Source organism: Aythya fuligula, chromosome 4 (genome assembly GCF_009819795.1).
Source record: "Aythya fuligula isolate bAytFul2 chromosome 4, bAytFul2.pri, whole genome shotgun sequence".
Classification (NCBI taxonomy): Eukaryota; Metazoa; Chordata; class Aves; order Anseriformes; family Anatidae; genus Aythya; species Aythya fuligula.
This window is the reverse complement of record NC_045562.1, coordinates 34,360,360-34,383,775: the sequence shown is the minus strand read 5'-3', so window position 1 is coordinate 34,383,775 and position 23,416 is coordinate 34,360,360. Positions and strand designations below refer to the sequence as shown.

The 23,416-nt window shown below is 38.2% G+C and overlaps 1 protein-coding gene across 2 annotated transcripts in view; it reads right to left on the bottom strand.

The window, feature by feature from the left end:
- Positions 1 to 23,416, bottom strand: part of TTC29 (tetratricopeptide repeat domain 29) — a 372,975-nt gene that overhangs the window by 216,158 nt on the left and 133,401 nt on the right. The window lies entirely within an intron of this gene.

Below are 23,416 nucleotides of genomic sequence, written 5' to 3'. Positions count from 1 at the left end.
GATTACACTGATATGCTATCATGTGTGCACTCTGATGTGTTCTGTGGGGGAAAAAGGCGTTCTTGGTGCAAGGTCTCTCTGCTAAGGAACCTTTGCCAAGAGATGTGAGCAATGGACCCTGTTTGTTCAAGAGACAGAATTCCTGAATTAGACAAACATTAATTCATGTGGTCTCTCTGTGTTCTACCAATCTCAGCTAGCAAATTTCTAGGTACATTTAGGCTAAAATTTGCAATGAGCAAATTACGTACTCATCAGTGAAAAAAATAAATGCGTGTGTTCTTGCTGCAGAAGTGTATACAGAGAAAGGGAACCTGCCACACCGCCCTTCAAAGCAAAGAACAAACCAAAATGTAAGGTCAGTAACATATTTTTCCCCCCATTGCGTACCTCCTCTTGGCATTTGGAAAGGGTTGTTCCTTTTTGATCTTCTGGGCTTAGCTGTAGCCTGTAGCAGAGCTAGGAGCAGTTACATTAGTAGGCATTCACTTTTTTTTTTTTCCTTTTTTTTTTACAGGTTGCAACTGTTGCCATTGCTTGTGTCAGCCAGGATGGGCATACACCCTACTAAATTCTGTGTGAAAAACACTGCATAAAAAATAGATGCCTGTGTTCTTGCCAGGATGTCAGTGGAACAGCAGTGGGTGGGAGTTCACATTTATAGGCCCACTGGCAGCTTTAGGGTAGGTCTGTGAAGCTGCAGAGAGAGTGCAGCTCAACCTGGCCTTAACCAACAACTCCAAATCTGTTGGCCAGGCTTTGCATACTATAGATGCTCTCTCATCCTCAGTCTTATATCTTTGCACTTTCCCCTGTTGGTAATGCACACAAAAAGTAATACGTGCTTCTTTTCTGGGCTGAGAGCCTGGCCACCACATTAGTAATTTTACCACTGCTTGAAGCCTGTCTAAGGTCGCATATGGTATGTTTTCCAAAATTTCTCCAGAAATGTTTTTCTTCCTTTCTTTCCTTTTTTTTTTTTTTTTCCTTTCATTTTTCAATAACACCTTTCTATAAATATTCAGTAAGTAAGGGCATGCTTTGGCACTTTTGCTCAAAGGGAGCATTTTCATTTATATCAGCAGGAGGTTACAGGATTGCACATGGCATATTTAACTGTGAACTGTTAGCTCCGAGTGGTAGAAGTTACAGGCAAAAATATTTCTATCAAGTCATTTAGGGGTGTAACTGCCTCTGGCTTTGATGGAGCTATGTGATATTCCCTAGTTCACATACCCCCTTCTACAGTATTATTTCTAACAATACATTTCTTTCCATTTGCTCACTCTTTATCCCAGTTTGCAGAGTTTCTGAAAGTGCTAGTCTTTCACTGATTGCATGTAGTATAGTGTAGTAAAATTGTTCTGTGTTCCAAATTTAACACTAATATTCAATACAAAGGCATGGATCAGCACCATATCCTCATGTGCAGCCTCTGCAGAATACATTATTCAGTTATATGTCACAAAAAATGCTCGTGTCTGTCTCAAGCTAGTCGCCAGACAGGATGCAAAACTGCATGAAATATGCCTAAATACTCTGGGGATGAGCTGTGCCTTGGACAGATTACATAGAATTGTCACTATTTTGAAAAGTAGTTTATATCACCACAATACTTTGACTATACGATACAAAGATCTTTCAGTTTAGTTTGCTTGACTGATATTGACAAATGTAACTGAAGTACATAGCAAAATCATCACTTATTTATATTGTAATCCTTACTTTCCTACCTCTTGCATAATCTAGTCACATTTTGGAATCTTGCTCCTGATGCTGCATCCCAGATAACTGCATATGTATATTGCCAGGAATAATATTCATTAATGATTTACAGCTAAGATTCTAAAAGAAATCATATGAAACAAATATATTGATTATAGCAACAGCAAGCCTTATAATAGTTATGTAAAATTAAATATATGTACAATAAATTGTGTGGTTCTCCCTTACTCCATCCCAAATATTTTTACAGATAAATAGGTACATTTCACCTTAGTATAGCTTTTGACTACACCGAAAAATCTGATATTCTCTGTTCCTTGAGGCTCACTTCTTAGGCTTTATCACAGAGAATATGTCTATAATTGTGGCATTTAAAAAAATTAAAGCTATTGATGAGGGGAATCAAAGCAAACAAGCATATTGATGAGAATATTTTATATATAACAGTATATTGGAGAGGTGGGAAAAGGGAGTAAGCCATTTGTGTGAGAGGCTGAGCTTCCATATAAACTGTCTCAAAGTGGTTTGAGGTTCTCTGACGCAAATGCAAAAAGTGAAGCATTTATGTTAATGAAAAACACTTAGTCACTTGACAGTTATTAGACATGAAAATCTAACTGTGTTATAGTCAGTGAATATCATTGGGTAAGCTCGCAAATTCATAACATATTCAAGCAATTTACATGAATAGTTTAGTCTCAAGTATACAGAGCAAACTCAACCTTTGCTTACTCCCAACATCACCACTGAAATGGCAATATTTTCTCAGGCATAAACAAGGTATCATAGGCTGTTTTCAGTAGAGGAGTTTACCATAAGCAAATTCTGTTCTGATCTGCATACGTATGACCCTAACGATGTCCAACAAAAAAAGTTCAGTGCATACGAGAGACAACACTTAGACTTTATTTGCTGCACTTTTCTCAATATCATTGCTAACAAAGCTCATGGTTACAGTAGTCAGCACAGGGACACAGACTGTTCTGTGCTCACTAGGCACTGTTCTTGTTCACCTGTTGTTTCCTAGGATGCCACACAGGTGGTTTGTATGTGTCCAGAAATGGTCAGGTGCAGAGATTAGGTAGGGTGGCACTTAAATCCCTATCTGCTATGCACAAAATGTCTAAAATACATACCAAGATCTTGCCCCTCCCAAAGATTATGTGGTCATCACATATAAAAGAGACTCATAGTGAGAAAATTCACCCAAGTGTAAGATGCAGAACCAGAGCTGCCCTTAGTCTAAGGGGGTTCAAACCCAGACCTCCTACTTCCTCTTCACTGCAACTGAAGAGGAGTCACAGAGCGTAGGAGAGACACAGAGCACCCACGATCTTGTGCTCTTTCTGGCTTGAGTGTCAGGGAAGCATTATCCTGCAGTGCCTGTAACCATGGCATGAACCTGATGAGCAAAGGGAATGCCTCAGTTCTATTCTCTGCCTGTCTGTCACAAATTCCATCCGGCTTGTAGCTGATCTCACCTTCCATCAAGTCTGCTATCAAAGATTCTTCCTTACTTTGACAAGTGAAAGGTTATTCTTGAAAGAAAGCTAACCAAAGAAATAAGTAAAAATTAAGCTATCAACATGCCTTTTCCTTTTTTTTTTTTTTTTTAATTATTTTAGGGGATGAGCCTAAATAAAATCAAGTCTTACTTTTTCCACACAGTTAAAAATGCATTTCATTCATACTCTCCAGTCACACTGAAGCTATTAGGACACTTACCCTAACCAGGAAGCCCACAGGGAAAGATTCCTGTGTTAAATGTATAAATATTCTACTCCTGCAATTTTCAAGTTGTTATTTTCCCCATAGTACTATTCTAATTTCAACATAAAGGCAAAAAAAAAAAAAAAAAAGGCAGCATAAATCAAATCTTCCTGGATAGAGAAAACAACCAAATACCATGTTCTTAAAGAGATGTGTATATCCAATTACTGTTTCAAAGTAACAAATAACTGAAGACTTATAAAAGGAATAAGCAAAACACAACAGTTCAAACAAAACAAAAATATCTCAAGCATGCCTTTTCTGTATTTCACTTTGTAGTGTATCCTGCAAGACATAATGGATAATATACGCCTGTCTCATCACTTTGGTAACTCAGTTCACCTATCTTGGTTTTACTGAAGAGGAAGCTTAGGAGACTAGGATTTATTTATCTTCTCGGCTTCATTTCTGTTTATAGCACTCCTTTTTAGGGATGTAGATATGGAATGTTCATTCTTTATTCAGTAATGTGCGTAGATATATTAGAAGGACAAAAGAGAATTGTGCCAGTAGCCTATTTAGATAGAACAAAACCTGAATTTAAAATAGTACACAGCCTTGTTTGGAAGTAACATTTCTTGATGGTTAGCATAACTACAGGAGGAAACGATCTGTTAACTCTAGGAAGAAGTAAATACCCTCCCTCTCCCACCCTTCAAAAAAGCAACAAAAATAAAACACATGAAAACTCCAGCTGCCAAGACATAATCTTTTCATTCGTCTTGCTCTATAGGTATTCACGATGCTTTCTTGTACTCTTTCACAGGAAGCACAAGAACAAAACAGGTTATAGCCCTATAACCTGTTTTTTCTCCTTTGGTATATCTGTACTGAACTAAGCTGTGAAGATAAACTGGATGCATGGGATGTCTTGTTGGAGTGGTTATAAAAAAGTTACTAGTAACATATTTTTGTAAAAAGCTGTTTTGGCATATCCTATATGAACATCCATTCCTGGAGGTAGTTTAGACCAAGATAAGGTAAACATCCTTCAAGACCCAGCTGCCAAATTGTGTTGTAACACCAGAAGTTCATCACCAGTTTGCAAGATTCATGTTTCGTCCAAGAATCATGCTCATGCCTTCTCTCATGGCATTTTTTCTGGAACCAGCTCTGAAAAGTTGCCACATCTTTTCTTTCAAACACTATTTCATAGTTTCCACCGGGGGACAATTAACTCGAATCATTACACAGCAAGGGGCAAGCTGTGCTATTTTGTCCTGACACAATCAGATGCTATATATCATAGTATTTTTCTTATTCCAACATGATTATTCTGTATTCTGACACACATATTTGCCTTGGACATCTGCTATGTCTCATTCCTTCCTAATCCTACGGGTGGGAGCATACTTCCATGTGTCTAATACAAGTTGTCTCTAGGCCTTATCACAACATAAACAGCCCATGAGTGCAGTGAGCACTGCTGAAAGTAAGAAGTGTTCCTGTAAGTCATAGCTCTCCTAGTGTTAATGTATCATTTCCATCTAATTGGTCCTCTGACAATATTTTTTACTAAGCAAAGGAAGTCAGTCCTTACAGTGTGGGGATCTCAATGGTCTTTTAAACCTCTGGGATTTACTTTTGAGTTAAGTAACCTATCCTTCTTTTAGTAGAAATGCTAATGTTTTCCTGAGGATTATGATGAATGCTGCAGACCCACTCATAACTTCAGGGGCAACTGTAGGTCTAATAAACAATCAACTATATTCTTCTGAGAATTTGGAATTTTTTCCTACTGTTGTACAAAAGTAGCTATTTACAGATGGCTATTAAAAGCCTTCAAAAGTTTAAAACTTGTGCTAAAAGCAATAAAACTAGCAATTTTATTTTGGAGAGCAAGTTTCACTTTGAGTTGTCCATGTCAACTGTAGTACATTTAGACATTTAAGTGGTCTTTAGCAACCTGATAACCTATTTGCATATTTGCATATTGTCTAGATATGCAAATGGGATAACATCACATACACATTTGTGCAAACTCACGGACTTGGAAATCCACCCCTTGACCTGCCTTATTGTACCAACCTCAATTGCAGTTGCGTAGCAAAGCACTATTACTCATTCTCTTTGGTTTCTTTATGACTTCAAGCCATAGTCTTACTGGAAATTCTGCCTGAGAAAACTGAGTTTCCAAGACAATGCTCTTAGCCACCGTTGCCTTTTTTTTTTTTTTCTCTCTCTCTCTTAGCCAAGAAGTGAATACCCATCAATATTGCTAAGGCTTTACAAACTTTTCCTTGCAAGCAGCTGGTTATAAACTTTGCAGAGAAGTTAATTGATCTTCCATAGTTGGCAGTAAAAATTAGCTGAGAGTCAGTAAAAACAAATACTTCAAGAATATACTTCAACTAGAAATCAGAAGAACTGTCTAATATCCTTAAAACACAAGGATAACCAACCTCCTCCCCATATTTTGTCCCTTATATTAATGAGGGCTCTGCTGATCCTCCCTTAGGATCCATGAGTCACCAACTCACTCTCCTGTTTTGGGTCTTGTTTTGAAGAATTTTTAAAGCTATAAATACAAGGTGCTTACTGGAATCAAGTTACAGGCAAGTTTCAGACCTACTGGTTAGTGGCTATGTAGAGCCTACTAATCATTGCAAGCGCAGAGGGAAGCCTAGGTATGCAACTTCAGGAATTTATCCTCAGTGCACCAAGCCAAACCTGACAGCCCTGGTTTTCTCGATGCCAAAGAACCTCACTGGTTCTTATTGCCAGTATCAGGCTAAGAGTAGGCAAAAAGAGCTCTTTTCTTCCTCAAGCACATTATTTTGTACAGTGAGCAGCAACACAAGCTGCTTTGTCATGCTCACAGATTGGAAAATTGAAACAAACCCCCTTCAACCCTTCCCCTTAACAAACAAAAAAACAAAAAAACAAAACCACCACCTCACCCCTGCAATATACATGTGCAACTTTGCTTTGACATCAGACATCACATACCTGCAAATCAGTCTGTCAGATCAGAAGCTGCCTCCTTAACCTTGTACACATGGGTCCTATTTAAAACAGCTCCACTTGCCTTAGAGCATTAAGCCAGGAAGAAAAAGCTTGTTTATGTTCACAGTCAAATCCACAGTCCCCGCACCAACCATGCAACGACTTACTTATCTTTTGAATTCGAGCTGTTTTCCTTCTATCCCGTCATGCTATGACAGAACAGGCCAGTTTTTGGGGTGATGAAAACAACTCGAAAATTAATCAGTCATGCACAGGACATTCAGGATTTAACTGAATGCTTTTCTTTAGACATGCTTCTCCCCTCAATCCCCAGGTCAGAGTTATTCACATAGCTTAGATGGAGATGCGCGCTTAAATTTTCCTTCCTGATATATAACCATTAAACCGGGATGTGCAAACATGGATTTTTAACTTCTAGACTACAACCTGTACAGTATCAGTCCATGATGACAAACCCTTCTGGAAGCAAAGTGACCATGTGACTCATTTGACAATAAGGACTGTGGTATTCATAACTACACAGAGCATAAATAAGATTTATGTGAAAATACTTTACTATGAACAGGCCTCAAATCCCTTGCCCAGATGAATGGCTGGACCATGCAGAAGCATAGGATTGGAAAAGGATTTCAAAGAGATGTACAGAGATATTGAAGAAAGATTGTCTTCAATTTTTTCAGTCCATCCAGAGCCCTCAGATCATTCTCCTCCTGTGCAGTATTTTTGTGGCTAGTGACCTGTGAGACTACAGAAGATTTATCTTCAGTACAGTGCAGTTTCCTACAATTGCACCACTCGCAATACTTCAAGTAGAAGCGTGGCCTCTCACTCTCACATCCATAACAGGATCTAGCCACTTGTCTTGAGGGCAGAAAGAAATTATTTTCTAAATTTTATGGGAGCCTGGTTCATTTTAGGCCCTCTTCTAGAACACAAAGCATTTCTTCTAAAGATATAAAGGAAAAATCTTAAACATATTCCAAAACATCAATGCAGAGCTTAAATATTACAGGTGATACAACTAAACTTGCTGCTTTTTTTTTTTTTTTTTTTTTTTCCAGTTAATGAAGAAAGATGGAAATTTAAACTGGCTGTCATATAATAGTAATAACAGTATATGCCACAGCATATGAGAACCAGGAGGGTGTTATGCAGTGCAGTGGTTTGCTTACAGAGATAGATCATATCAGTTTGATGGAGTGACTGCACTGATTAATTTGGTTTATTGCAAGCATTCTCCTAGTACAATCTCAGTATTACATTCTTTGCCTTGACAGAGCTTTGATGTTCATGTCTAGCCAGGTCAGATAAAAGATGATGCTACCATATCTCAAAAATCACATTCTACTTTAAGACCTTCTTTAATGGGCAGGATTTAAAAACAGTTCATTTGGCTCTCATAAGTATTCTGCTACAGGAAAAAGAATGTTATTGAGTCGCACATACTGATAATAAGAGACAACAGCTGGAATATGTTTCACTAGAGAGACAACCCAGCAAGAATACTTAAAGCCCCATGCCTGACTTTAAGTAAGGGAGTGTCCTTGTGAAAAAAAAAAAAAAAAAAAAAAAAGGATTTAGCTCAAATGTTTGAGTTAAGCAAATGTTTCAAATGTTCCATTAAGACTACAAGATTTGCATTTCTTTGTCTAAGTTCAAAGTAAGCCTCAGTGAATTCACAGAAAGTTTTTTTTTTGTTATTCATTTGTTTTAAGATAGACTCATACATGGAAATGATTCTCCATCAGCACAGAGCAGGTAAGTGCTAGACAGCTTCTTACATTGGGATGAGGAGTGGTGGAAATATACTCCATCATACCTGAACTGTCATTACCCTATGTAAATGTGCATAGGAGATGAACCTTTGGTGAGATGGTGAGAGGGTATACAGTAGGGAGACAGTACATCTCTGCCAATGTATGCAAGCACAGCCTGGAAACAAAACAAAACAAAATACCTGGAACTCAAACAAAAAGCAAAGAACTTAGGATCAGGAATGGAGTCTTCATGGAGACACAGGGGAAAGAGTTGTGTAATCCTCTTCTCATCAGAGCTGTCATTACTGCGCCACATAGCAATAGGAGCGCCATGCAGGAAACATCCTTTAACATAAATAGATACAATCTTCCCAAGAATTTTAATACCTTTGCCAGAAAAAATATTTACTGCTTCTGAGAGTTACAAAATTCACTCCATGTTTAATATTTAATATCCTCATCCAAAAAGTTGCATGCTTCTAAGTAAGCTAGAAGAGGATACAACAGTCTCATCTGTCTTTACTCACAGCCTTTTTGAAGCAGAAATGCTGAAAGAGTGCTGGAGATTTAACTTTCCCAACTGGAAACAGCAATGAAATATGTCCTTCACAAACCATGAAATTATTTCTTATCTTTGGCCAAAATACTTACGATAGATCTACACAGCACAGCTCTCCACAACTAAGAGCAAACTGTTTTCAATTCAATTTGGTATTTCATATGAATATTAGGAATGACAAAAATCAAAACACTTGACTCAAAATCACCAATATAGAGAATTTCATTCTAAGTCTGTAAATGTTATTACAAAGTTTCTTGCATGGACAAGGCCATTATATATAAACAGCTTTCTTATTCTAGCCTTTTTCAGATTTTTAAGATTTTATGCTTTCAGAACAGATTTTCTTTATTCATTGTTTTAATCTCTGAAGATCTTTGTAAGATTCAACAGGACTATTCAGAGCAGGGTGCACTCCATTCTTACGATCATACTAGACCTTAACATAAATATTGATCTTGATTATGTGATTGTGTCAAAGTTTTCTAGTTTTGTATCTGGTCTCTAGACCAAGTTCCACCTTCCCAATCACATTTCTTATAAATTCTCTTGGATCATCTGATTCCTTAACATTTTTCTTACAGTCACAGCTGAGACTCAAGAGCCTGACATCCACTGAGCTACTGCTTTCAAGCAACCACTTGCATAAGTTGTTGCAGTGTTTGTAATATCCTCTTCTAGCTGAACTCAAGGTCATCGGTCACCAACCGAACTCAAACAAAAGAAAAAAGAACTGATGGTTGGAAAGTCCATGATTCATTTTTTTTTGTTTGTTTTCTTTTTTTTTTTTTTTTCTATGTTTCTGACTTAAAAGATTACCTATAATTTATAACATGATGTTCAAATATGCATGATTCCCCAGAAGTAGGGGAGCCCACAACTTTTATTTTGTTTCATCTGTATTCCGGTTGCATGATGACATTTTAAAATCTGAAAGCCATAGAAATGCGCAAAATAAAAATACATCTATATGTCTTATGACATCCTCTTCACCCTGTGAAAGTCTTGCTTCCCCTTCCAGCTAAAAGTATTAAATATTAAGTTAGGAAAAGTTTGAATAAAAGTATAAACTCTTAATGGGTATCTTCAACTTTTCTGTAAGAATAGACACATTAAAACAGTCTTTTCATTTGGAAAGCTATTCTTTCCCAATAGTGCTCAGATGACCCATTAAAATATTACAATAGAGCATAATTTTCATTAAGTTAAGGTAAGGAGTGTTTTACTTCTAAACTTCACAACCACATTTTAGAAGAAAGACCTTGCATGTTTTGTTCCTGCTTCCACCTCTGGAAACAATGCATTTTCCAGGCAGACATAAGCTTGCTTCAACTTCAGGTAATCTCATTCTGCCCTTAGAATTTGTTTGTTAGGACTCAGAGTTGTGCTAACCTTATCCACATCATTTTTGGTTAGCTCAGAAGATGGACAGAGCTTCTTCCTCTGCACCAGTAAATAGTTACCTCCTACCTCAGTATGGCAATACTTTGGGATATTCTATGATTCTATGATTCTATGATTTAAGAGCTTAAGGTCAGTAGAAGTCTATTTAAGTGACAGCAACAGAAACTCATGTTCTTACATTATCTTGATCAAAAATATAATGACCAAATTCAGTCTGGACCTGTGTAGGTATAAATACTTGGGAATGTCCAAGGCAAAGAGCTCTAATCTGGCCAGATGTTTTAGGTTCTGCATTTCAACTTTGTACTCATAAGGAAGGCCCAGAGCTTTCTTGTGGTTTTAGAGCTGTTGTAGAAACATTTACCATGCTCACTCCTTTTCAGAGTCTTCTAGAACTTGAGAAACTAAGGGAAAAAAAAAAAAAAAAACAACTGATTTTGGTAATTATGAGGAATCAATAAACTTCATAAAGCATAAACAAACTGAGTAAGGATAAAAGGTCTCTTGGCTTCTGAGACCACAAAGTGAGTCATAGGGACACCAAATGGCAAACAGCACCTTTTTATGGCATTTGCTTCCTAGTTAGAGAGACAGTCCCTTACTTCCCTTCACCCCACAGAAGAGCACTGAAGCTCTATAATCACCAGGCAGCTTGCCACAGGTGATGATTCCCACCCACTCAGTGACTGTTATCGGTCCATTTGCTGGGCTGATACTAGTCTAAGCTTATGGAGGAGGGGGCTTGGTTGTTGTTGTTGTTTTTGTTTGTTTTTAAAATCAGTTTATTATGGATACATTTCAATCCTTCAGAGATTTTTAGTTTTTTTTTTTTTTTTTATCGTTGTTGTTGTCTAAATGCAGTCCATTTTTACATAGATTTGATTATATTTCAATGTGTTATAATCATTAACATAAACCTCTGCATCAGAGCAGAGATGATAATTCCCTCTCATCCTTTTAATTTTGTTTATTGGTTTAAGAAATATTTAACATCTGAAGGCACACTCATACACTATGTTAAAACACTTAAGTCTCATTTATTTAGCCCTGCAGGGTAACTTCATGCATTCGTTTCCTGAGGTATGATGTTTTCTGTAGCAATTTATTACTGAAAGTCCTTGATTCTTCCTAGCTACATTGTGCTTCTGTAAGTCAACACTGCACCTGGCTCTCATTTATACCAAAGAGGGCAGAAACTGTTCTTTCTCACCTCATGCCTCCAATGGCTTGTATTTCCCCTGCTACCTTCACGGCTCCCTCAAAGATCACCTTTATGATATTTGCATAGACTGACTGACCTATTTGGGGATATTTCTAATAGACGGGCAAACTCCATTTCTGGTATCTTTTCCTGTAATTCTTTCTCTGGCCCCTGGGTACATCCATAGTGGACACGTAGCCCTCCAAGGTTGACTGACAGACTTAGTAGGCTGAGGTCAGCTTATCAAATTTTAGCTATCTGCACTAAATATGTGTCTTTGAGCTCTGTCACAGAGAGTTCCTGTCTCTTTTCAATGCCTAGAACTCAGATAATTTCGTTTGGGGCTGGACATGAGCAGACAATAACATGACGCTAGGCTGCTGTTCTCCATAGTCAAAGTGGCAATGAAAAGATTTGAGATGAGCAATATCACTGCCAAGTTCCCTGGAGTCCTCCAAGCATGCAAATATTCATCTGCCTGACTTGCTCCACTCACTCATCTCTCCCTTCTGATTTCTTTTTGGTTCTTTGCTCCCTCTCAAAGCTCAGCACCAGAAGCTGTACTACAGTGCAGAGTGCACAATATTCCACGATCTTACTCTTGCAACAGCAGTTTCTTAAAAGTCATGAAATACTAAACACGTTTAGTGTTTTGTTTGTTTGTTTGTTTGTTTGTTTTCCTATCCTTTCCAAAAACCAGCAGTGTTTCTGCAGCTTAGTTTCAGCTCAGCATCTCTTGCCAGGCCTAGAATAGCTTAAGGACTCCATATTGTATTGTGAGTCCCAGAAACAACATTATACTCTTTCTCTGGCAATGGTGTTCACATTGCAACACAACAGATGGATAGGCAAAGGACAATTTTCTGTTGCTCTTGTATTCCTTCTCTTTCCCACTCTCTGCCCTTTCTGCATGTTTCTTGTATGAAGGCGGCTTGTCAACATCCTGCTTGCCAGGACCATCGATCCTGCCCCAGGATATGTACTCCGTTTCCCCATTTGTCAGATTTCTTTTGTTTTCCAGCCAGTTCCTCTTCAGTATTCCCATAACATCCCATTTTTGCCTTTGGCCTTACACTGCCTCCTCTCCTTTGAGATTTTTTTTTCTTCTTCTCTGGCTACATTTTCTCTTTTCCATTTCAAGCCAGAGGGCAAATGAGCAGTGACCTCTGTAGCTGGCACCAGGACCTCTCCTGTGGCTAGATTGGGGCCAGCCCCTGCACAAGAGACAGCCAAGTCGCCTTCCCAGGGGAGGATATTCACCTCCTCACAGAGCAGTTCCTCTCTGCTGAGAAGCTGAGCAAAGTCAAATTTAGCTATTGATTAATCCTCTGTTTTTCTCTTTCTTCAGTGGGAATATGTGGCTTATTTCTGTGAAGTGCTGATTCTCTCAGGAGGATGAGGTGGTTAAACTAGAGACTTTTCTCTACATTTTTCCCTCTAAAGTACTACCATAACCCCATAACATTTCCAGTTTATCAGATTAAAGAAATCTAATAATGTGAATTAAAAGCTCATTAACTTTAAGTGTCTGGGTTCCAGCAGAGATGTGCCAGAAGAGCCACAACAGTACCGCTGGTCAGTTCATTTCTTGCATATCTCACAGCAAATAGTATTTGCATTGATCTCACTACATGTCTGTTTGAACACTCATGTTTCTGCTTTTCAGCTAGGTTGCCCTCATGCTGTTCATAATCAAGGAAAAGCTGGAAGCACCCAAAAATAATAAGTCACTTGGGAGAGTTTTCCCTTGTTATTCAGATTCAAGATTAAAATTGAGGGTGGTCAGGCCTGACTTGTGTAGCTTGTGTTCAAATCCATCTGTGAAATTGCTTTCACAGCCCTGCACTTACTCAACTGCCCTACAAAACCATGTAATGCTGCCCTACACCAAGTTGCACAGCACCCTTTATAAGTGTCATTTACACCTGAGCCACTCATGCTGTGTGTTTACTGGCCCTGGCAGGGCCACTGCATGTGCCCCAAACAGCAATGCCCATTGCCATTTACACTGTATGGAGCTTGAGAAAGGGCAAATTCAGCACTGAATGAATTGAAACAAAGATTCAGAAGCTGACTCTTTGTGTGTCCAAGACTCCCAATGCTAGAGAATCATGTGCCAATATCTGAGTTTGGTTTTTGGTTTGGCATTCAGAGTCCATAGCACCCACAAGGAAGATGTTGATTCTGTGATGGTCTAAGTTGCCTTCAAATCCTTTTTTGATTTCAATAGGAAATAGAGACAATTATCTTTCAAGGCCTCTGGCTCTCCCCAGGTTTGTTGTTGTTTTTAAGATGTGGCAGGACCTTTAGTTTCAAGGTTAATTTTGACTTCACCAAGCAAAAACAGGTCACAGTGACATGCAGTGTTAGAGCTGTCCAGCTTCACGTGAACTAATTCTGCGAATTATCTATATTATTCTGTCCCTGTTTTGCATCTTTCTCTGCAGTGCCATAATCTAACTGATTAAGGCATGATAAATTCAGCAGCTATCAAGCCAACAACTACACAGGTTTTGCGTGGCAGATGATTTTTGAGAATAGATTTTAGCTGATAAACATAGGAATGCCAGCTCAATCCCTGTAAAAGAGAGTGATGAATGGCATGTCTGAAGCGTACGGTGCTGGCTTCCTGTCACAGGAATGCCACACTCCCCTTTGCTGGTATTGTGATAAGCCCAACTATGTTTAGTAGCTTTCTCTAGCAGGCTGTATATCAGGGCTACTAAAGCTACCATTTGACACATTGGGTGTCCTGTCAGCACAAAATGCTTTAGCCTTTAATTGGTCTTGCACGTACTGTTAATGTTAGAGCCACACATAAATCAAGGTAATTACAGAAAAATGGTGAGGTGGGAGGGAGGTTAAAGAGAAGTAAATGCTGCAAATTAAATAATGAATTGGATTGAGAGAGCTCAGACACACAGATCTCACTGCAGTACTTTGGTAATGAGAAATTGAGTCCATGCTCTTACTGATGTTGTTATAGAGTCCTGGGGGATTTATAGTTTCCAACTTGTGGGAAATGAAGTTTGTCAGAACAGAGAACCCTGGAAGCCAAGCTTAAAAGACATAACAAGACAGAGATGCTGGGTTTCTCCATGGAAAAGCTGTCCTAGAAGAAACAGAAAAAAAAATCTGAGCTATTAGTCAAAGAAATGCAAAGAAGCCATTTGAAACAAAACCACCCTAAGATATTTGATGAAACCCATTTTCTTTAAAGATGCAAACACTGACATAAAAATCATGCCTGGGGTATGACCTGAAAGTCCAATGTGATTTGCAGTCAGAAGTGTTCATACCCCTGGACTTGTCAGCTATTGACATCTTATTACTAAGGTCAATACCTTAAAAAATAATAATAATGAATATATAAAAATGCAAACCACCACAACAATAGAAACTAAGATATAAACTAAAAATAAAAATAAGAAAGTTGCTGCAGTTCTTTCTCCTGTCGGTTACATGCAAGAGCTATCAGAAAATTTCAAATTATCTTCGGTAAACTCCACTTTAATCAAGTAAAGTTTTCAAAAAAAGTTGATCAGTTTAAATGAAAACCTATTTTTCATGATCTAGATGAATTTTGAAATTGCCTTACTTTGACATTCATAGCTGTTTTGTTTTAAGTAAGCCCTATTTAACATTTATTAAAATTAAAATGAATTTTTGTTAAAATTTGAGAGTGTTAAGAGGCCTGAAAGCTTCTTCCTCCAGATTCTGTTTCCAAAACTTGAGAGACCTTTGCCCTATCACAATTAAGGAATTAACAATGCCAAAAGTAGATTAAAAAAAGAATTCTGACCAACTGCATTTGCAGCAAGAAGTACTGGGAAACAAGAGAGTGACCTCCAAATGTGGGGATTTCTCCTAGGAGAGACTCTAAATGAGCAACAATAAGCAGAGGAACAATTAAAAAAAAAAAAAAAAGTGGTGCAATATGATCATTCTTTCTATGCTTAAAAAACCAACCAACCAAAAAACAAACTGAAACACAGCAAATGGTGCCAATTATGCTGACTGCCACTAGTATATGAATTCAAAAACCCAGTATTAAAAGTAAAATTCAGAATAAGTTAAATAAGGAAATGATGCTGTTCAGAGCAAATCTAAGTCTTATAACTGTTTTGTAACTGGTAGAAAATATGTAGATGTAGGATAAAATACTCTCAAATACTCTCTGCTTGCCATTAACTTTTAAGAGAAAAACATACATGCAAAGTGAGCAGAAAGGCTCACATGCAGGTGCCAACAGAGATGCAGCACACAGACAACTCAGAAGCAGTATGGGGAAATCATTATCCTCCCTCCACTGAAATACAATTGCTGAGGAGCAATCACAGCATAAAAAACAGACATCAAAGTGCTGAAGGAAATGAAACTCATGCTGGAAATGAAGATGGCTCTGGTGTTAGACATGATAGTTAAGTAACAATAATCATCATGACAGAGCTTAAAGGCAAAGAAAGCGAAAGCGTTTGTCTAGGAAACAACTACTGTCCTGGAAGACAGCACCTTGATGATGGTAATGCTGCTCTTATGCTTCCACACAGCATTAAATACATCATTTGTGAAGCTCAGGTGAGTTTCAGGTTAGAATAAAGCCAAGACAAGACCAGAGCATGCTGACAGGATTTGATGTGTTGTAGAGGCAATGCAAATAGGTCTAGTCTCAAACATTTTTTCAACAAGAGTGGAAATTGCTACCCTAAAACTTTAAATTTACTCTTATTAGTGACCATAGTTACACTATTCAAATCAGTGACCACAGGATTGAACTCAAGACACCAGCAGAGTTATGTCAGGTCAGAATAAGGCATCAGGAGCTCATCAACATGGCCAGGGTTCCTAAGACACGGTGAGCAGCGACACTCGAAAGGTGTGGAACTAGGCAGGAAAAATACAGGATTAACTACACAGCATTTCTAGCTGAGGGAAGAGCAAAGATCTTTTTGCTGCAACCCATAAATGCTTTATCTTAGTAGACATGACCAACTAGGTTTGGGGAAACCTGATGCCACTACAGTGACTAGAACAGACATGGCAATGAGGTAGACTTGGTGTTGCAACCTGCTTTTTCAGAAAAGACAGGTGATTTTGGCCTCTGCACAGGTATGAGAATTTATACATATCACATTTTACCATAACTGAGCAGGTAATTAACAAGGCTGAAAACGGATGTTGTAAGACCATTGACATAGTGGTAAAGAAATATGCAAGTATGTATTGCAGCTGCTCTCAAACCTACAGAGCCTGTGCAGGGAGAGCTTTGCCTCATTAGGCAAAAACACCACAACTCCAGCATTTTGAGAGCTCACAGCAGAGAAAGGGGTATTCCAGAAAGCCAAAGTCATCAAGTGAAGTACGTCTCCACACCACTGCCATCTGAATAAAAACATAGGCTGGAGAACAGTCCATATGCAACAGCTATTTACAGGTGTGCCCCTCACTTCCCACAAGTGTTTTGAGATGTGGAGGAAATGCAGTAGGTGCAATGACCTTTTTGAGATGCGATTCACATTGCTCACATTCATCTGTGATTCTAACCCTCAGCTGCAGGTGGCATGGAGCTGCACCATTGCAAACAGAATCGCCCTAAGCTTCCTGTAAGTTACAGGTGTTCACAGATAGGAGGATGGTCTGGATGTGCTCCTGTGGAGCTATGTGAGGATGCTTTTGGACCTAAGTTTCTACCACTTCCAGAGGCTATCAGGATAGAGAGAGGGATGTTTGAAACATTATGCCTATAAAGTCCATAAACATAAAGCCTATAAAGTCCATTTCTTACCAACTTTAATGCTATTTGAGAACTTCCCCCTGTTCCAACCGATGTGTTTTTCTCCACAAATATTTCTCCGAAGGCTTTAAAATAATTCACAGCTCAGCGTTCTCTCCCCTTGGAATTTGCTAAGCGTGCATTAGCAAAGAAATCAACAATGTATCTGCATGACAATTACATTTTAAAAAGCATAAGAAGTTCTGCAGAGCTGAGTGTTCGTCCATTCCTTCTTTGACTGTGGTTTTGCATTTTGACCAATCAAACTGAACTAGAGCTAGAGCTGTTTGATTTCAGTGCAGCTTACCAGCATCCCCTTCTTAATTTTCCTGCAGGTGATAATTCCCTTAAATCAGCACCAGATGCTTCTCTTAAATAAAAAAATAAAAGTAAATTCTTGCAGGCTTTTCCCTGAAAACAATGAATTTTGGAGTTTACATTGTTTCTTTTTCTCCTTCATTTTATAGTTAATCTTTTTCTTCCATGCCTCTAAACCAACAGGCTGAGTTTTCCCCATGGGCTGTTGATGGTATTAAGTGGACTGTTCAGCAGCTGTGCCCTGCTGCCTGCCCTATTGATTGGTTTCTCACATTGCTCTTAATAGGTTTATTGATATTTTGGATTCATTTTGTCCTGATTTTTGTCAGTCTTCACATTTTCACAGTCAGGTTCCCTTTTGCTTGAGGAATGGATTAGCAATTAGTCCTGCTCTTAAAAGCCAAGTTCTCTTACTAATGGTTTAGCCATTGGCATGTATGTGTGTGTGTGTGTGTGTGTCAAATACACCTCCAAACTAGTTTTTGTTGTTTTTGTAGATTTCACTTTATCATTCTTGTTTGACAGTGCTTTAAAATTATTTTTATTTGTGATGCATTTCAACATCCATGGATTTTGAAATCCTTTGCTAGCATTAACTGACACAGCATTCATGTTGTTACAAAGTAATGCTGCTTTATTCCAGCCAAAGATCTGTTTCTTTGCCTTTAAAAAGAAAGGATAACAAATAAATGTATTTCAGTCTAAACTGTTACTTGTTTAAGACTCTTACAGAACAGCAGAAAACAGATCCAAAGAAAATATTTGTCCCTATGATTTCAGAGGCTATTGAAATTGTCTTTTGATAAGGTTCCAGAAGCTGCACAAAGTATTAAATGGGTTTGCTGATCACTGACAAATATCATGTCATAAATGTTTCTTGTATGTTCATTACTTCCATTGATATTGAATAATTTTAAAAGATTATATGCTTATTTTCCATTGTCTAAGTAGTGCTCTATTTGGTTCAATTTGGAAGAATTAAGATATAGTTTATCTTACTTTCTTTTGTTGACATAAGAACCAACCTCATTTATAACCCTAATTTTCAATTATTTTTATGACCTTTCTCCAGGACGTTATTTCAAGTACTATATTGCTTTACACTTCTGAAACAATCTTGCTGTTTAGGTTTATCACCTTGTAGCTACTGTTCCTTACAAATTTATGCTAACAAGGTGCTTTGCAATAATCAATGTTCTTGAACAACTATGAGTGTCACCTGTTGATTAAAGCTGAACAAAACCGACTCCGTCCTACTACATTAAACAACTACAAAAGGTTACGTTACTTTAAATTCCTTCATTTACTCTGTTGAGTAAAACAGAACTTTGTGCACAACCAAGATGTAAAAAACATTTTCTCACATTCAAAATTTATAATCAAACCCAATTTAGAAGACACTATTCTATTTTCCTATTTTAAATACTTATGGAGCAAAATTGCTCATGAAGTTGATGGAAATTTTACCTCAGTCAATCAGATTTTCATCCTAGTATTTGCAAAAATTCTGGGCCTGGGGAAGAATCAAGAATATTTTTTATTTATGAAAGATAATTTGGAGGAAATTAAAGACCTCATAATTTGCACTATAGAGTCATTAAATTTTTAGAAGATTTACAACTCCCAGTCACTTGCTGGGAATTAATGCTGGGGTGCCTCTTATACTAGAGTAGGCCACAATAAAAAAATCATAGGTTGAGTAATGGCAAGATCTTTTCACGTGTGTTTCTCCCTCTGCACCCCCAAATCTTAGAGTTTTTACAAATATGCCTTCAGTCAATTTCAAATATGTGCTTTTGTACATAACCATATTCCTTTCACTAGCATCCTCCATGTTTCTCAGACAATTTTCATCTGCTTTTAAAGTAAATGAATTCTTCAGCAAAGGCACTACTCAACATCTGGCGCAATGAAACCCAAAATTTGAGGCCTGTGGGTTCTCCCATAAAACAATTAAAATGTATTGGAAAAAGTAACATTTCTCCAGGTGTTTCTCAAAGAGTAGACAACGGTAATATATATATATATATATATATATATATAAATAAAATTCACGTTTCTAGAACATAAGTCCATTTACATGTTACATTTATACATTAAGTTGTACAATTTTTAGCTCAGTTGGAACCAAGACCATGTCTGCCTTTTGTTTACACAGCAGGATTAAAACAGGAGGATAAACGAGGGGTTCTTGGCTGGCTGAGGATTACAGAAATAACACAAAGACCTCATAAAAACAGATAGCATCCTGCCTCATATTTGCAGCTCTGAAAAGCTAACGTTTGGCAGGCACTCACACTGGTTAAAGCTTCCTTATTTGGGAGAAAAAAGCAGTAATGCTAAAAAGGTTGAGAGAGAAACAGCGTTCTGTGAGAAGACTTAAGTTCAGATAAGCTAAATCAGACATATATTAACTGGGCAAGCACCAAACTGATGGTTTGATAACCACTGCTTCCAGTAGAAGACTTTGGACTCTTTGAAACGTGTTTCCAGTCAATTTTTATCAGATGACAGTATTTAATACCTGAAAACAGAGTGCCCAAACTTCCCCCTGCTGTGAAGCCTGGAGTGTTACAGCTGCACTGGCAGGGAGCAGAGACCCTCCTTCTCTATTGGGTTTGTGACTCTTCTCACAAGCAGGAAGGAGGCAGTGCCAACTGCCAGGCAATAGGCAGCTGCATGCTCCTGGAAGACACGATGCTCTAAAACTGTACCAAAAGTGCCAACAGTAGGGCCCAGCGTTCAGCCTGTATCATGTTGGAAAATTACCTGCCATTTCATAAAACCTCATCCTCAGAAGAATCACTGGTTTGAAAAGGGCCTCCAGAAGTTATCCGGGCTGTCTCTCTGCCATGAGGCAAGATGGTGTTCTGTTTCTCTGTTTTTCTCCAGTGTTTCACCACCCTGTATGACTTTCTAAAGTCTAATCTGAGCCTTCCTTGCTGCAGCTTCAGCCCATAAGACTTACTGTCCTACCCCATGCAAGTGTGGAAAGAAGTTACCCTCTTCATCTTTGCAATGGCCTTTCATTCAGAGACAGTGCCTACACTGTAGGGCCCAGCATTTTCAAAAGCAAAGACTTCAAAGACTTTCTTTGTAGCTGGTGCTTTCTAGCCTGGCGATCTCTTTTGTTGCCCTCCTCTGGAATCCCACCTTTACTTGAAGGGCGAAGCCCCAAACCTGACATTTTGTTCAGGCCCAGCCATTACCAGGCACAGCAGAATGGTGACACTGCTCCTGTCCTGCATGCTCTGCTCTTGCTGTCATGGCCTGGTGTGAGGAGCCCCTTTTCACAGCAACGGTTTCAACAGCAGAGTGTTAATACAAATCAGAGTCATTTTCAGACAAAAGGAAAAGCATAAAACTCATACACAGATGCTTGTATACAATCTTGTAGGTGTTGCATTCTCACCCTGCCAGGGGACATCTTTGGTAAAAACACTCCATGGTCACTTTTCCAACCCAAGTTTTACCAGTAGTAACAAGCTACATCTACTGACCAGCTGTAGGGATCCAGTCCAATCTATCCCAAATAATGTAAGAACTACATAGGTTTGCAAAAAAAGACAAGGCTTCCTTGCATGCTAACATTTTCAGGCACAATTAATCTTTTACATGAGTTATGTATTTTTGAACACAGATCTTTTGCAGGTCAACTCAATTAGAGTTTCAGGTGGATTTTGTAGAAGTCTCACTAGATGATTAAAAATCCCCCAAACATGAGTACATCTCTTCTGGTAAGAACATCTTAGACATTAAAACCTGAACTCAAGTGGAAAGCAAAGATAAAGATAATCCTGAAGAAAATAAACAAACAAACAAACAACAACAACAACAACAACAATAACAACAAAAAACACACAACCAAACAAAAATAACCAAACCAAACCAAACTATGTTTCTGCAGCTGTCATGGCAGTCACGGAATCCAGGAAGCTTGAAGAAAAAGATAGTGTACCCTTTAGAATACATTCTGTCATGGTCAAGAGGACCTACAATGATGCCGACACTCTCAGATACTGTCACTTCACAACATAACCCCTGGATTATATGTAACAAGATCTCGGGAATTTGTGATGGAGCAACTTCTCAGACTATACTTGTGCCAAGATAGTAAGAAATTTACAACAGCCCCTCTGCTTGTTTTTTACTCCCTGCTTTCTCACCTATCAAAGGCTGTTCAAGGGCTTGGGGTTAGGTTATAGAAGTGGTATACATAGCATTTGAGGTGCAAGTTTCATATATGAAACACTATTATTCCCAGTCTAAGTGCAACAATGCTGTGCAAAGCAATTGTACAATGTGTTGCTCATTAGTTTCTTTTTGCTCTCATTAAGAAGTAAGAACAGACTCTTTTGCTCTGTCCAAGGCAGTTCAAATCATTAATCTTTGCATTGGACACATTTGACTTGAGTCCAAAATAAGTCAGAAAAGCTGGCTAGAAAAATAATGCAAGAAGAGAGAAAGCTTCTGCACCCAAAACTCAGAAAATGGTGAAAGAGGTTTAAACTGGCACATTCCTAACTAAAAATTTCAATAGTCACAGCATAAGTTTTTTACTTTCACAGAACACATAACAGGAATATCTGCAGAAGAGAATTTTACATTAATTCTATTTTGGCATCTCCTCAAGAGGTTTATTTGCAGTTGAGGAAACTTTACGCAGTGAAAACATATCCTGACAAATTTTCAAAAGCTCTGCTAAAAAAAAAAAAAAAAAAAAAAAAAAAAAAAAGGAAAGCACAATCAATCATCTATGAAACATGGCATTAAAAATGAGATTGAAACATGAAATAACTGAGTTTGGAACAGTTTTGTATTCAACTCATTCAGTATAATTTCTGAATTTGAATAAATTCACACACTTGCTGTTATTTGATATATTGATCAATTGTTATAGTGATAAGTAAAAGAAGTTTGCATTGATATTGAAGAATCAAGAAAGTAACCTGTCTCATTGCACATCCACCTCCCTACCCCACCAAAATAAAATTAAATAAAAATAAAGCCATAAGACTGTGGCTTCATATCACACTGATTTGTTTTACATATGAAATACCTTTTAAAAGCTCCCAAGTCAGTAGCATAAAGGCAACGTGCAGTTGGCAGCCTTGCTGAATCAACCACAAAGAATTCAGCAGGTTCCCAAATCCTAAACTGTAGAAGTTTGGATGCATATATCACAAGGACTGACTATGTCTCCAGGGACAGGTTTGACCAACAAAAATGACAAGTTTTAAAATAACTTGTCCATAGGAAAAATAAATAGCTTGGAATATTCTTGCAGAACAAGAACTCAGTGTGGAGTTGTTACGTTGTTCCCGAGCACTTAATTCACTGCCGCTAGGAAAAAGAGCAACATGGTGCCTTGCTTCAGCAGGTGAGGTTGGGCCACTGGCAAAGGTTTTTCTCTCCCCACCCATTCTTGTCACACTTGCACGTGATGAGGTTGTGTTGGGACTGCATCTGCCACACTCCCGGCTCTCCCCAAGGTGGAGTTCCCCCCAGATTTGGCTTTCTATCTCCACATTTTCTTGCTGCAGCCCCACTGTCTCTAGTTTGGTGGTTTCAGAAAACACAGAGAGGCTGAAAAGAATCAGCAAACTCTGGAAAATCTCTGAAGCTGGGAGTGGGTAAGGCAGACACAGGGTTCTTGCAGTAGTTTATTTATGTAAGTTTGGCTGCTGGGACCAGCTTGTACACAAACACAGCATGACCAGAAGTGACTTAAGGGCTGACTATTTTTTATATTCATGCAGGATTCAAGAGAGCTAAAACTTGAGCACTGATATATTTATTTTTCTTTTTTTTTGTAGAGCAAAAGATCTTCTGAAAAGATGAGTAGGCCATGGTTTGTCCCTTTTGGAGTCCACAGTCCTTTTGGCTAAAGTAACATGCTGAAGCAACTGGTAGAGAAAAGCAGCAGTTCAATCTGTCCCTAA